General features: G+C 30.9%; 1 protein-coding gene across 1 annotated transcript in view; it reads right to left on the bottom strand.

Moving 5' to 3' along the window:
* LOC129807866 (LIM domain only protein 3) overlaps positions 1-2570 on the bottom strand; it is a 50624-nt gene extending 48054 nt beyond the window's left edge. The window contains exon 1 of the mRNA XM_055857437.1: positions 2153-2570. The gene's annotated coding sequence lies outside the window, so the exon portion shown is untranslated. The remainder of the gene's footprint in view (positions 1-2152) is intronic.
* Between the last annotated feature and the right edge of the window lie 11040 nt (positions 2571-13610).

Genomic DNA, 13610 nt, shown 5'->3' with positions numbered 1-13610 from the left:
CAATTTAGATTTGAGTGTGAAAGAGCGAGATATAGTTTTTTAATATATTTAAAAAAATTATATAAATTTATAAATTTATAAATTTTTCATTTAAAATGTATGCCAGAGAAATAATATTTAAATACGAGATGAAATTGAAAATTCAAAATTTAGATTCAGACTTGCACTTTTTCGACATTCAAATTTAAAGTTTATTTCAAATATAGAGATTGTTATTGAAATTTAAATTTAAAATATAAATTCTACCTTAAATTTAGATCTTAACTTACATTTAGAAATTTTGAAATCGAAACCACAAATCTAAAAATTGAAATCCACATTCCAACCGAAATTTAAAGTTATATTCAATAGATTGAAATTGAATTTAAATTCAAAACTAAAATTAATTCAAAATCCAAATTAAAGACATGAATTCTCATTAAAAAATCAGATCATCTTTCAAATCTAAATTCATTTTTTATTTATCTACTTTCATTTTTAATTCAAAGAAATTCAAAATTTCAAACATGTACTAAACCTTTTTCACAGTTTTAAATCTCTTCCAAACCAAGATTAAAATCCGAATTTCAAAGCTGTTTTATAGTCAGAAATTAAGATTAAATTTATTTAAAAAAAAAAAACAAATTTAAAAATCTTTTTTTTTGGAAAAGATTAACCTCAGTTTCGTAATTTGATTTATTTTATTTATTTTCAATTTAGTTGATTTATTAAATAAATCAACTAAATTGATTTTTTAACTTATAAAATTGTCTTATTCTTACTAATCATAATTGAATTTTCTACTAATCAAAATTTATTTTTTGTAAATTGTCTTTTTTACTAATTAAAATTTACTTTTAAAAATACAAAATCAACTTTTTATATTTATCAAAATTAATTTTATTTACTGACCAAAATTTACTTTTTAGCTAATCGAAATTGACTTCATCTCACAGATCATAATTGCATTTTCTACTGATCAAAACATGTTTTTTTTACCTAAATTTATTTCTTTTACTGATTTAAGTTTCTCTTTTAGCTTATCAAAATTGACTTTATCTACTGATCAAAATTAACGTTCTCTATTGACAAAAATTGACTTCTTCTGCTAACCAAAATTTATTTTTATTACAGATTATAATAAAATTTTCTACTAATCAAATGAAACTTTTTGTATTGGCTCAAATTGACCTTTTCTGTTAACCAAAATTGAGCTTTTCCATTGACCAATTTGAATTTTCCTTAATTTTTTACTTACTAAACAAAGTTTTGAGCATAACTGTTACATACATTTCCAAATCGAAGTCAAATTTGAAACTATATATTTAAATTAAAATTCACAAGGATAATAATGATCAAAAATTTATTTTAAATGTTTTATTCAATATTTAATATTTAATCTGAATTATCTGAAAGAAAGTCAATTTTCAAATATGGCTAAAACGCTTTATTAAATTTTGATTTCAGTATCAAATTCTTAATTTGAAGTAGAAAATAATTTCGAAATTTGGACGTACAATAATACTTTAATAGTCTAAACGAATTTGAAACAGCAACATTTACATTATTAAAGTTAAAAAAAATGTTAAAAAAAACTTGTAATCCAATTCTAATAATTCAAAGTGTGAATTGAATATTTTAAAAATTAGATATACAGTGCGACTTCGATAGTGTAATCGCATTGACTGCTTATGCTGATTCAGTTTTCTAGGTCTGCAGTTGTTCTTGTTACTAAATCACTAAATTAACGGTTGTCTCAGGTTCTTAATTAAAGAAACGAGTTTAAAAATTTAGAGTTTACTGTGTAATTTTTGGTTTACACTATTGAAGTTACACTGTGATTTATTCAATCAATTCTATGATCAATTTTAAATATTTTTCCGATCAAAATCTTATCAGAAGTGATTTAATTAAAGATAGTACCGAAGAAAGTCAAACTGAATCTCACATTGCATTAGTTGTTAACCCCTCACACTGCATCTTATGGTTTTTAATGGATTTTTAATGGATTGTCCTCTGGTGTGTTTGTCTATCTTCTCTATTTAATTTGGCTCTCTGCATCACCAATTTGGTATGAGTTGAGTATGGACAAAAAGTCAAAGGCTAAGAGTGGTTTTTTTTAATGCTAAAAAGAAAGCCCCACGCGACGGAAAAAGAATATCTCATTACTCACAGATAATCCGTTTAGGGCGACTATTGTGAAGGAGTTGCGGCCGGAAGAAATTCAATTGATTATTGAGGAGTAAATTGGCTCAAGTGGCCTCTTTTTCCACCAAGAAACACTACACCAAAAGTACCAGGATATATCACTTAACACTCTTTTCTTTTTGGATGTTTTCGAAATCACTCAATTTCACTTTCAAATTCAATTGGTTATTTTTTTATTTTGTTGGAAGATTTGTGCACTGTGCAATTTTTTTTTCTTAAAGAAGATTTATTGATAATGATAACACCTCTATCACAATTTCAATGCCACTACGGACAGGAAAACTCACTTAAAGATTTGCCGGGAAATGTGACGAGAATCAATCTTACTTGGTCGACGATCGCACGCCGAATGAATGGAAGTGAGTCTATGTTGAAGTCTGGAAGTTATGAACAATGTTGGAAGTTTGTGAGAGTCTGGGAGGTGAAATTTTGCCGGTTTCTCCTCACTCAGTCAGTCTCACTCCCTCCAATTCTGGATGAAATTGCGTCTCATGGAAATTCTCATCTTCCTCTCATTCTACTGGGAAAACTCTTCAATGCACTTTTTCACCCTCTCCCGACAAGATTTTCGTAGAATTTTATGCAGAACAGAAAATTAATCATTTTTCCAGGGAGGAATGACCAAAATTGTAAAAAGAAAAGCTTTCTCTCTTTTTCTCTGGGGCAAAAAGAAAATCCTCACGCATGCGTTTGATGCACCAATGTATCCTCGTGGATGGCCTGGGAGTGGTGTTGGGGGTCGGGAAAAGTGGGGAAATGGGGGGAGGTGGAGAAGGCTCCAGGAGAGGAGGGAAAAATCATGTGAATTTTCTCCAGAAGAAGGTGGAGACAAAAATGATACTGTTGAATATAATATCATTACAAGTGGCCCAGAAAACACTGATTATTTCCATCTCTCTGACGCCTATTTTGTGGCCCACCCACCCTCTCTCTTTCTCTCGTCTTCCAGGCCATCCAAGGGAAATGCTCGATTTTCCGCTCTTGGAAAAAGAGGCCTATGAGCATAGGGACTTTTTTTGCGTATGTTTTGCCTCCTGTCTTCCGCTAATGACAACGGAGCAAATTTCAACCCTTCTTGTGTCAAGGGGACTTTGGTGACAAGAGCAGACTTTGCTGTATACTCGACAAGGAACAAAGAAATCTCCCAACCGGCAAATTAGCTGCCTTATGGTATCACAAACTTGAAATCATCTCATAATAAGCTAGCAATTGGATTTTTATAGCATGCTCATGACATTTTTAAGGATTTACAAATAAGCGTAAAATTCAGTCGAGATAAATTTAGCAAACATTTCTTCATATACCGATGGGTTGTTTGCGAAAAAAGTCCAAGATCTTTGGATAAAATTTCAAACTTGAGAATAAATAAAAAGAACTAAGAAACTAAAATTATTGTGGAAGAAGAAAAACATATTTTATATGATTCATTTGATTAGTCAGGAAATTTGGATCTTCGTTACCGCTTCCCCGCTGTATAAATCCTTATAAGGTGCGACTTACGGACGACCTTTTCCTTCAGCGGACCCTAGCCCACTGACACTTCGTTAGCCGAAATAACTCACTTCAATTTCCATTCGGAAATATCGTTAAAGCAAGGGGGCAAAAAAATTACCTGCAGAAAAACAATCGCAGCGCCATAAAGGATACAATACAGAAAACTAAGTCTCTACGGGGCTTATTTCGATCCAAAGACAATGGTTGTATTTATAAAATTAAACTTGTTATATTTGAACGCGAAGCACACTTAGAAAGTGGCACTTTAGAAGTAAAAGAACTAAGAGATAATATTTTTCTAGTTCATACTTCTACCTGAAATATTAGTTACTAATTAAGCCTAATAAATCAGCTGTTACTGTGCCTGTTGACTCCATTGGACTCGGTGACTCTATCGGAGTCCGAAAAAAAATTAAAATGCGAAATTTTGATATAAAGGGATATTATTTTATGTTTGTACTAGATAATTGATAAATTTAACACGATAGTAGAATATTTCATTTACTAAACCCATAAATTCTACACCCTCTGGTCCAAAAAAGTCATGTTTGGGCAAAAGTTGATGATTAAGGAATGATTTTACAGAATGTTTTTATTATTAGTAAGTATCTTAAGTGAACTTAAGTGAACTCAACTTAGAAACTTTTACGACCAACGCCAAGGGTCGAAAACTCTGGAGAAATAATTGAATCTTTGGGGAATCAGTGGCGCAATAGGCAAGACTGTTGGCTCCTGGGCGGATCGATTCATTGGTGGGGTAGTTTTAGACATGCTTAACCTTTGAAAATTTGCTTTGCCACATCTAATTAACACCTTGGAATTCTGCTAGGGGAAATGCTCATAATTTTGGACAGTTTCTAAATTTGGACACTTTGAGGGTAAAATTGGACACTAAAAATAAATTGATTAAAATGATGGATTTTTATTCCAATATTTGATGAAAAATGAATTCTATCTAAATATTTGTTCTTTTTGGAAGATTTAGACACTAAATACGTTAAATTTTGAATATGATTTGAGTTGAAATTGCTTTGTTGAAAATTCAGTGTGAGCAATTGCTTACGAGAAATATGACAGAACTTCGTGGCTTACTTCAGTCTTATTTAGTTTTGGTGAAGTACTAACAAAGTTTGTTCGCTGTTTTTGAGTGATATTATTGAATATTCATTGAATATTGTGTTGATTCACGTTACTGATGATTTGTACATTTGACCTGAAGTGAGATTTGCCTTGTGAATTAGATTTTTCGTGTGAAAAATGGGAAATTTTTTAAGACATTCACCAGTGAGGTGATGATTCTTATTTTGGACAGGTGTTTTTCTCACGAAATTTCATGAAGTTTTAGCTTTTGTGATGACTAGGTTGGTCAAATGCCTGGAGAAACAAAGGAGCATCATCTCTACGAAAGAGATGTAGCGAGAAATGCCTTGAAAGGCTCCCGGAAAGGTCAGGGAATGAGCGAATCCGCACGTACTTGGAGCACCGAAGTCAACTCACTTTAATGAATGATATGGAAAGTTTCCGGGCTTCTTGTGACATTCTACGTTTCCCTTACATGAACAGGAAGAGGACTTGGTAAGATTGGTTCATCAAAAGAAGAACAATGGGCATCCTATTGAGGCGGATTAGCTGTCCAAATTTACAGCCAAGTTGGACAAATTAATAAACAAGTTGTCCAAAATAAGAGCCAAGGTCACCTTTACTTATCAATTCATTTTTAAACGTATTAAAACTAATTTTAATAAAATTAAGACGATAAATAGCTTGCTAAGTTTCTAAACAACCCTTCTAAAAAGAGAGTAACAAGAAATGTCAATTAGTATAGAAAATATCGCACTTCAAACTTGGAACTTCGATGCTTATAAGCAGACTGTCCAAAATTATGAGCACTTCCCCTATATATAATATTTCCAAATAGCAAATATTTATGAAAAGCTAGCAGGACATGATAAAATTTGAATCAAGTTCGAACACTTAACGAAGAAATACTGAAAAAGCTAATTTGTATGAAACTGCCCTACAGCTTTCAATTAAATTTAAACTTTTGAATTCTAATCATAAAATGCATGTTTTTTCTCTAATTTGAACATAAAGAAACAAGATCTTCCTGGTTGCCTTTAAAGAAAGAATGTTCCCCTAATCAAAAAAAAATTGAAAATTAGCTTTGAAAAGAAAAATATAAAATGTATTACACAAGATTTAATGTAAGATTTTAACGATATTTTAGTCAAGAAAGACTACGTCTAACAGATTTTCAAAAACCGAATGACGACGGAGGAATAAATTTCTTAAAGGGGTCCACTGAAAACCGTTTGGCCTATAAACTAACATAAGTTAAGAAAGATTGAGAAGCACCATTTTAGGAACTTCAGAATTTTAAAATTTTGCCAATATGTTATTTCGTAAGAGAGGGCCTTAGAGTAATAATACAGTGGGACCTCGATAGAGTCAACTAATTATTTCCAGGCCTGTTGACTCCATTGGACTCGGTGACTCTATCGGAGTCCGAAAAAAAATTAAAATGCGAAATTTTGATATAAAGGGATATTATTTTATGTTTGTACTAGATAATTGATAAATTTAACACGATAGTAGAATATTTCATTTACTAAACCCATAAATTCTACACCCTCTGGTCCAAAAAAGTCATGTTTGGGCAAAAGTTGAAGATTAAGGAATGATTTTACAGAATGTTTTTATTATTAGTAAGTATCTTAAGTGAACAATACTATCTATTTGATAATATTGAAGTCCATCCACGATGTTAAGATAAGAATATGGTGTCTTAAAGATTTCTTTTTTCACTTTTTTAGAATAGCTTCGGTAGATATTTAATTGTTGAAAATTTTGATGCAATTAACGTTATTAATTAGAATTTATTTTGAACGAATTTATTTTTTTTTATTGTATGAAAAAAGAGATTGATAGTTTTCTTTTCGTTATGACATAACTATGGCTCTAAACTTCACAAAAAGAGCAATAAAACCAATTTTTCTCATTTTCTTCTTGCTCTGAAAAATGCGCGCTAAATGGTTAGAGATTTCTACTTGGAGTCTTCAGATGACCCCCTAATAAGTCAACATGAAAAAAATTATTTTGTCGAAATTTGATAACACGGTTAATATACGAATTTTATAATTTAGTTTTCTTGTGTTAAAAACGTTACATTGATACACCAAAACACTGATTTTATTTTCGAAAAAGTCATTCAATATTATTAGTTCAATAATAATGGAAAAGTTGACTCTATCGGAGTCAATTTGGGTCCAAGTTGACTCTATCGGAGTCCGTAAAGTAAAAAAAAATAGCTGTTGAATCTATTGGAGATTGACTCTATCGGGGGTTGACTCTATCGAGATCCCACTGTATAATCATTCGATATATTTTAGGGGTACACCTGTAACGTAATATTTACGTTAATGCATTTATCTGACTTTCAAAAATGTTTGAACCACGTTGGCCGTTTACTACATTATTTAGTTTACAATGTTAAAGTGAAAAATATCCCTTCAGTCGCTTTAATCTTTTGTAATGGGTGGGATTCAAACTAACATTCATTATAGTTAAAGCTTCAAACCTGAACGCTCTTACCAATTATACATCCTTTATTTACTCTGAAAAAATATTTTAACAAACATCGTTATCAAACTTCTCTATCAAAGTCGATTAATCATTGATTACAATATTCTACTTCCTCGTATGAATCGCAGCGAGTCCGGCCAATAAAAAACAGGACCACCATCCGATTTTTTTCTAGGGTATTTCGCACCCTTGAGGAAATTTTTCATCAGAGGGATGCACTTTTTGAGAAGGGTTGAAATTCCCATCGAGATGAATTATCTTATTAAAATGTGGAATTTTCCTGGGACACTATCATTCTCTCCCATCAATGGAGTTTTAATTAAAAAAATAAAATTGCAAAAGGTGACCATTTTTCACGGGCACAAAATCACCAGATAAAACAATAACACATTTTTCGTCCCTTAAAAATGAAAGGAAATTGGTTCTGTCAGTGAATTTTTCCTCTGACTGAAATTTCATCTTGGTGGATTGAAAAATCGCACCCTGAAGAAGTATATAAATTGTAATTAAATTTCTATTGTTGAGGGACTTGCGATGAGGAATAAAAATAGCACAAGAATTTGAATAAAAATGTTATAAATTGTAAAGGAGTTGACTAACAAAATAAGAGCCACTCATAAATTACACCATAAGTTGCTGTGAAAATTTACAAGAAGTGCGGGAACAATTGTATCAATTACACAAACACCGAAAGTCAAGAGACGAATGGGATTTCTTGAAAGGCAAAAAGGGGTGAAAAAATTAAAACATCATTTTTCAGGAGAGTGAAAGAAACCAACCTCCTGAATTGGGATTTCGTTAATCTGCGGGATACCAGAAAGACTGGTAGTTGATTTCTTTATCCTTTTTTTTCTTTGGAGAGGCTCAAGGAGAAATTGAAATAAAGTTGTTCAATGTGAGTGGACAGAAGATTAATCATGAGTGTGATTTTCAGACCCTCCTTTTCCCAAAAAAAAGAAGAAAATTCAACCCCATCACTCTTGACTGTAATTAAATTTGTATGATGCCTACAGCAGTGGCACAATAAGAAGAAAATTGATGGTAATTATTAATTGGGTTAAGCACTTCAAGGGCTGTACTGATCGTTTTGCGCAGGGAATTTATTTAATATTTTATCCGGTAAACTTTTCACCTTTTGCCGTAAGTAAGGAAAACTTGCTGGGAAATGCCTGTGAAAAGTCTCAAGAAGTGACATGTCATTGTCACTCGCACCTCCGCAACATCAATAAAACATACCAAACCAACATCTCAATTCTCAAAATACACAAGATTACTCAAGGTTAAGACATTGGAGGTATGTGGTGTACAGTATACACTGCAATGTTTTTGGTATATCTAATTGTGTTTTAGTTTAAAAAACATTTAAAAATCTTTACGCAGAAAAAATATATTGCCTAACGTACAATAACTTTTGTTTTTTAAACATATTCTCGACATTTCAATAAGAGTGAGTGGGGCCTAGATCTAGTCATCTCGCTCACTCTCATAGGAAATTTTGAAAACATGTTTACAAACAAAAGTTATTATGCGTTATGACCAGCGCACAATAACTTTTGTTTGTAAACATGTTTTTAGAATTGTCTATCAGAGTGAGCGAGATGACTAGGTCTAAATCTCACTCACTCTCAGTGAAATGTCAAAAACATGTTTACTAAACAAAAATTATTGTGCGTTGAGCATTATGACCAGCGCACAATAACTTTTGTTTGTAAACATGTTTTCAAAATTTCCTATGAGAATGAGCGAGATGACTAGATTTAGATCTCATTCACTCTCATTGAAATGTCAAAAACATGTTTACTAAACAAAAGTTATTGTGCGTTGGGCATTAGGCATATTTCGTAAAATAGTTTGTAAACAAGTTCCTAAAAGTTTGTACTTAAAAAAAAAAGAAATTCGTAATATGATTACTTGACAAGCATTTTTGTTCTCTTACACAATTTTGTTCGTAAAACTTTGTAAAGAATCACATGTTTGAACAAATGTTTGTAAAAGAATAAAAAATGCTCATAAAGTGCTCAAGTTACGAACAAGGTTTGTTTAAAAAACAAAATACAAACTTTTGTGAACTTCTTCGTGGGTTATACGATTTACAAGCATTTAGTAAGTCCCTAGTATAAATTCACAAACATTTACGAAATATTGTATGAAATATCTTTTTTTCTGTGTATTAAAAGAATTCTAAAATGTCAATTTTGATTATTTAAAAGCTCAAAATCCTTGAAGAACAAACTAAAATGTTTAGTAAATTATTTCTAATCAACTCTGGAAAACATATTTATTAGACGATTTAGATTGATTTGAAGAGCTTTCGAATCATAGGTAATTTCAAACAGGTTTTAACCTTAAAAAACTGAAAATTTAACGATAATCCGTATCCTAACTGCTGTTTTATTATATTCACGTGATTCTGGACAAATTTACATGTGTACTGTGAATTATTTGTAATCGGTCACAAACCGATAAACACAAAAATGGTCTAAACCGTTCCTTTTCCATTTCACCTACTAGTAACTTGCTTTTTACAAAAAAATAATGTGTAACTTATTTTTTAAGGCAAGATGACGAAAAAACACCTAAAAATAAGTTAATTTATAAGCACAAAATATTCTAAGGTTTTTAGAAAAAATTAAATATATTCTTATAGGACAGAACATACATTCAAGTCTCTCTGGTGTATTATTTGATAAATATTTTGTGTCAAGAAATCCTGAAAATATGAAATATTTAAAAGATTTTTATGTAAGGTTTTCCCCTGTAGAAAAATAATGTTGTGGTTCATTCACAGACAATCGAATGACAAAAATTGTCGCAAAAATAAGTATTGAAATAGGTATAAATGGAAGAATGTAGCTCCAAAATAGAATATAATAGGTTACACGAAGAAGTACTAACCTACTAAGTGAAAAGTGATGGTGGGTGGTAGTGGAGTAGAAAATTGAAAAATCCAGCTGTCTTTTTCCTTGAGAGTACGTACACTTGAGAGAAATCCGAAAAAGTCAAAATAACATTCCGGAAATGTTAATTTTACCCTGCAGTATTGATCCTAAAACGGTGTAAATATTGCCTTTTTTAGGTGTATTTTGGGTTAAAGTTACTCTTCTTTCATGTTGATTTTATCCTTAAAAGGTGTAAAATTAACATTAAAAAATGTTGATATATTTTTACACTCAAAAAGTGTTAAAGTTATGACGAAAAAATGTTAATCGCAGCCTCTTTTTTATCTCAGTGTACGTCTATTTAGTATCAAGACGGCAGAGAAACATGTCAAATGCACTGTATACAAAGATCAGTCTTTTGAATTTTATTCCTAAATACCGAGTATTTCAGTACTTCATAACTGAATTTTGAGTAATTCTTTGACTATAATTTATTGCATTTTAAAGTCAAAATAACAGTTAGGAAATACAACATTTCTGTATTGATTATAAAAAAAAATAAGAACAGTTCTACACACGAATGAATCTAAACCTTAAATGAAATTCAGTAAATGTAAGTACTGTTTTTAACTGCTCGAACACTAAGAGAGAGCAGTTTGTACAATATTTTTAGTATGGATTTCATATAAAATTAAAAAATATAATGCAAGTATAAATTATATTACTTTTTTATCCAATCATAGAGCGCGATGGTATTAAAATACTTTATGGAATTAAATATTTAAGGTCAAAAGTAAATTATGCGTAAAAAGGTAAAATTTGGCTAGTAAAATATAAAATTTTGCTGAGTGAAAAACTCTAGATCTTTCAAAAATGGATTTAAGTTTAGTAATTGACATTTAAGATCATTACAGATAAAATGGAATAGACTTTGTCTTTTCCAAAATTTTTCTGAAAATATCACTATTTTTCAAATTTTACCTTGTGAGTTCTGACCAAAATTGATTTTTCGCTGACCAAATTGAATTATATTAGGCCTCGGCAGAACATTTAGATCAGAAAAATTTCATGAAATCAAAATTCATATACTCTGCTTATTCAAATATTTTTCATATGTCTATCCCGCTCTCTTGTAGTCTTTTCTTTCTATTCTTCTTCTTCTTTTGAAGGTCAGATCAAATTCAATTTAGTTGGATCAAATTTTGTGTGTGAAAAATGGGATAGTGATACGCAGATCGTTTCATAATACCCCCTGCACGCCTTTGAGATCGGTAAAATTTCCTGTAATCAAAATTCGCATCCCTTACTTTCTCAAAAAATTTGAATAAGTATATCCTATTCATTCGGACTCAAAATTGGGCTAAACTAAATTTAATTTGGTATGGTGTTGAAAAGAAGAATAGTACGAAAAATAGGGAAGACCTTTGAAAAAGAAAGGGATGTAAATTTTGATTTTATGAATTTTTCTTGATCTATAGGCTGTACTGGAGGCATTACTGGTACTTTTCGAGGAGCGCCAATATTAATTGCAAAAGGATAATGCTTTGTAAAATCAACAAGATTGATTTGTTATTCTGCGAGACATAAAGCCCAATGCACAGTAACTTTTGTTTCGGAAACATGTTTTCGAAACTGCCTATGAGATTGAGCGAGATGACTAGAGCTAGATCTCACTCCCTCTCACAGGAAACTTCGAAAACATGTTTACAAACAAAAGGTATTGTGCGCTGGGCATAAGTCTTTTTATCTGTAAATAACAATATATACAGTGGCGGCCAAAATAATAGAATCAGTTTGCAAAGCTTATATTTTTTTAACTTTTGTATTTTTTCCCAATTTGTTGAAATAATTCCGAAGTAGAAATCTCCAAATTATTAAAATCGTGGATTAAGGGTTGTTTTGGCCGCTAGAGGTCTCTATTTTACACAGAATATGTCAATAGTGAAATTCAGTTAGGCCAAAAAAATTGAAAAACTGTCATTTATGGTTCCTCAATATGACTTTATTTAAACTTATCCAATTTCTAGAACACATTCTTTCATTTAAATGAAAGTAATTCTATCGTGTTTTTCAAACCTAATTTCACTATTGATCTATTCTGTGAAAAATAGAGACCTCTAGCAGCCAAAACAATAATTTATTTGACGTAAGGTAATTATTTGAACATTTCTATATCAAAATTATTTAAACGAATTGGAATAAACAATAATGCTAAAGGTAAAATACTGTGCTTTGCGATGGTGATTCTATTATTTTGGCCACCACTGTACATATTCAAGTAGGTACAAACACCATCAAAATTCTCTACCCCTTGCCTTTGTAGAATTTTCTCAAAAGACACTCAACTTCCCGAGGAATCTTTGTAGTGTGGAAAGCAGTGAAACACTCAAAATCATCCCCACAAAAGGATCCAATTCAGCTCCTTTTATTTAAACAGTTTTACACCATCATTGTTCGCGACACGAGGGTGAGAGGCGACAAGTCTTTTGTGACATGAGGTTGTTACACAATTCATGCCGAGATAAATCAATCGGAAAAAAGTCAAGCAACAATAAATCATCAACATTTTCAGATTGTGCCACACAAAAGACTCTTGTCTGTGGCTGAAGAAGTGGTTGTTTTTTTTACATCAAGGGGTAGAGTAGAACTTGAGGGGATGTTTTTTCCACCACGGAAAAAAGCGTTTCATTGAAGAGTATCATCAAAATTTATCATTTCATTCGCTTGTCACGCAAAATATTCTCCAAATGACAATTTCAATCACCTTTTCTCTCAATTTCTCGTCAAATTCAATGATTTTCCTGTGTCACAACCAGGCACTTTTTTGCCCTCCCTGACTTTCCGGGAAAGGGGTGAAAGTCGTACCCATGAAAGCGTGGGATATTACTGGAAGAAGAACATAAAGCGAATTAAGCATGTCCCATATGGATATTTAAAAATAAATCTTTTTTAATTTATTTTTTATTAAACCAAACAATTGGGTTGAGCTGCAATCGAGTGATTTCAATTTAAACTCTTTATTTACTCTTAAACCTTCATAGCTTCATCATGCGGGTTGATTTAATGCAAATAAATACATAAAAGAAAATTCATGGGAATGGGAATGAAAACTAATTAAAAGTTGTAATGAAAAGATTAAAGGAAATATTGAATAAATAAAATTATGAAAAATGGGAATAAACATTATTTTGCATAATTAATTTAGTACAAGTAGGTTTAGTACAAGAACCAAGCCACATATATAAATAAAAAATGTTAAAATAACTTAAACCATATTAATAAATATGAATTTACTTCACGCACTTACTTAATTTATTAAATAATTGTATCCTGAAATCACAAATCTTTTAGTACATTCATGTACTACTTTTTAATTTTATTTTATTTCGCTTGAAAATAAGCAAATTGGCATAAAGAATTGTGATCGGAATTCAAAATTAATACATAAAAGTACTAAAATAAATGTAA

This window comes from Phlebotomus papatasi, chromosome 3 (genome assembly GCF_024763615.1).
Source record: "Phlebotomus papatasi isolate M1 chromosome 3, Ppap_2.1, whole genome shotgun sequence".
Lineage (NCBI taxonomy): Eukaryota > Metazoa > Arthropoda > Insecta > Diptera > Psychodidae > Phlebotomus > Phlebotomus papatasi.
Note: the sequence above shows the minus strand (reverse complement) of the source record. Positions and strands in the feature narration are given on the sequence as shown.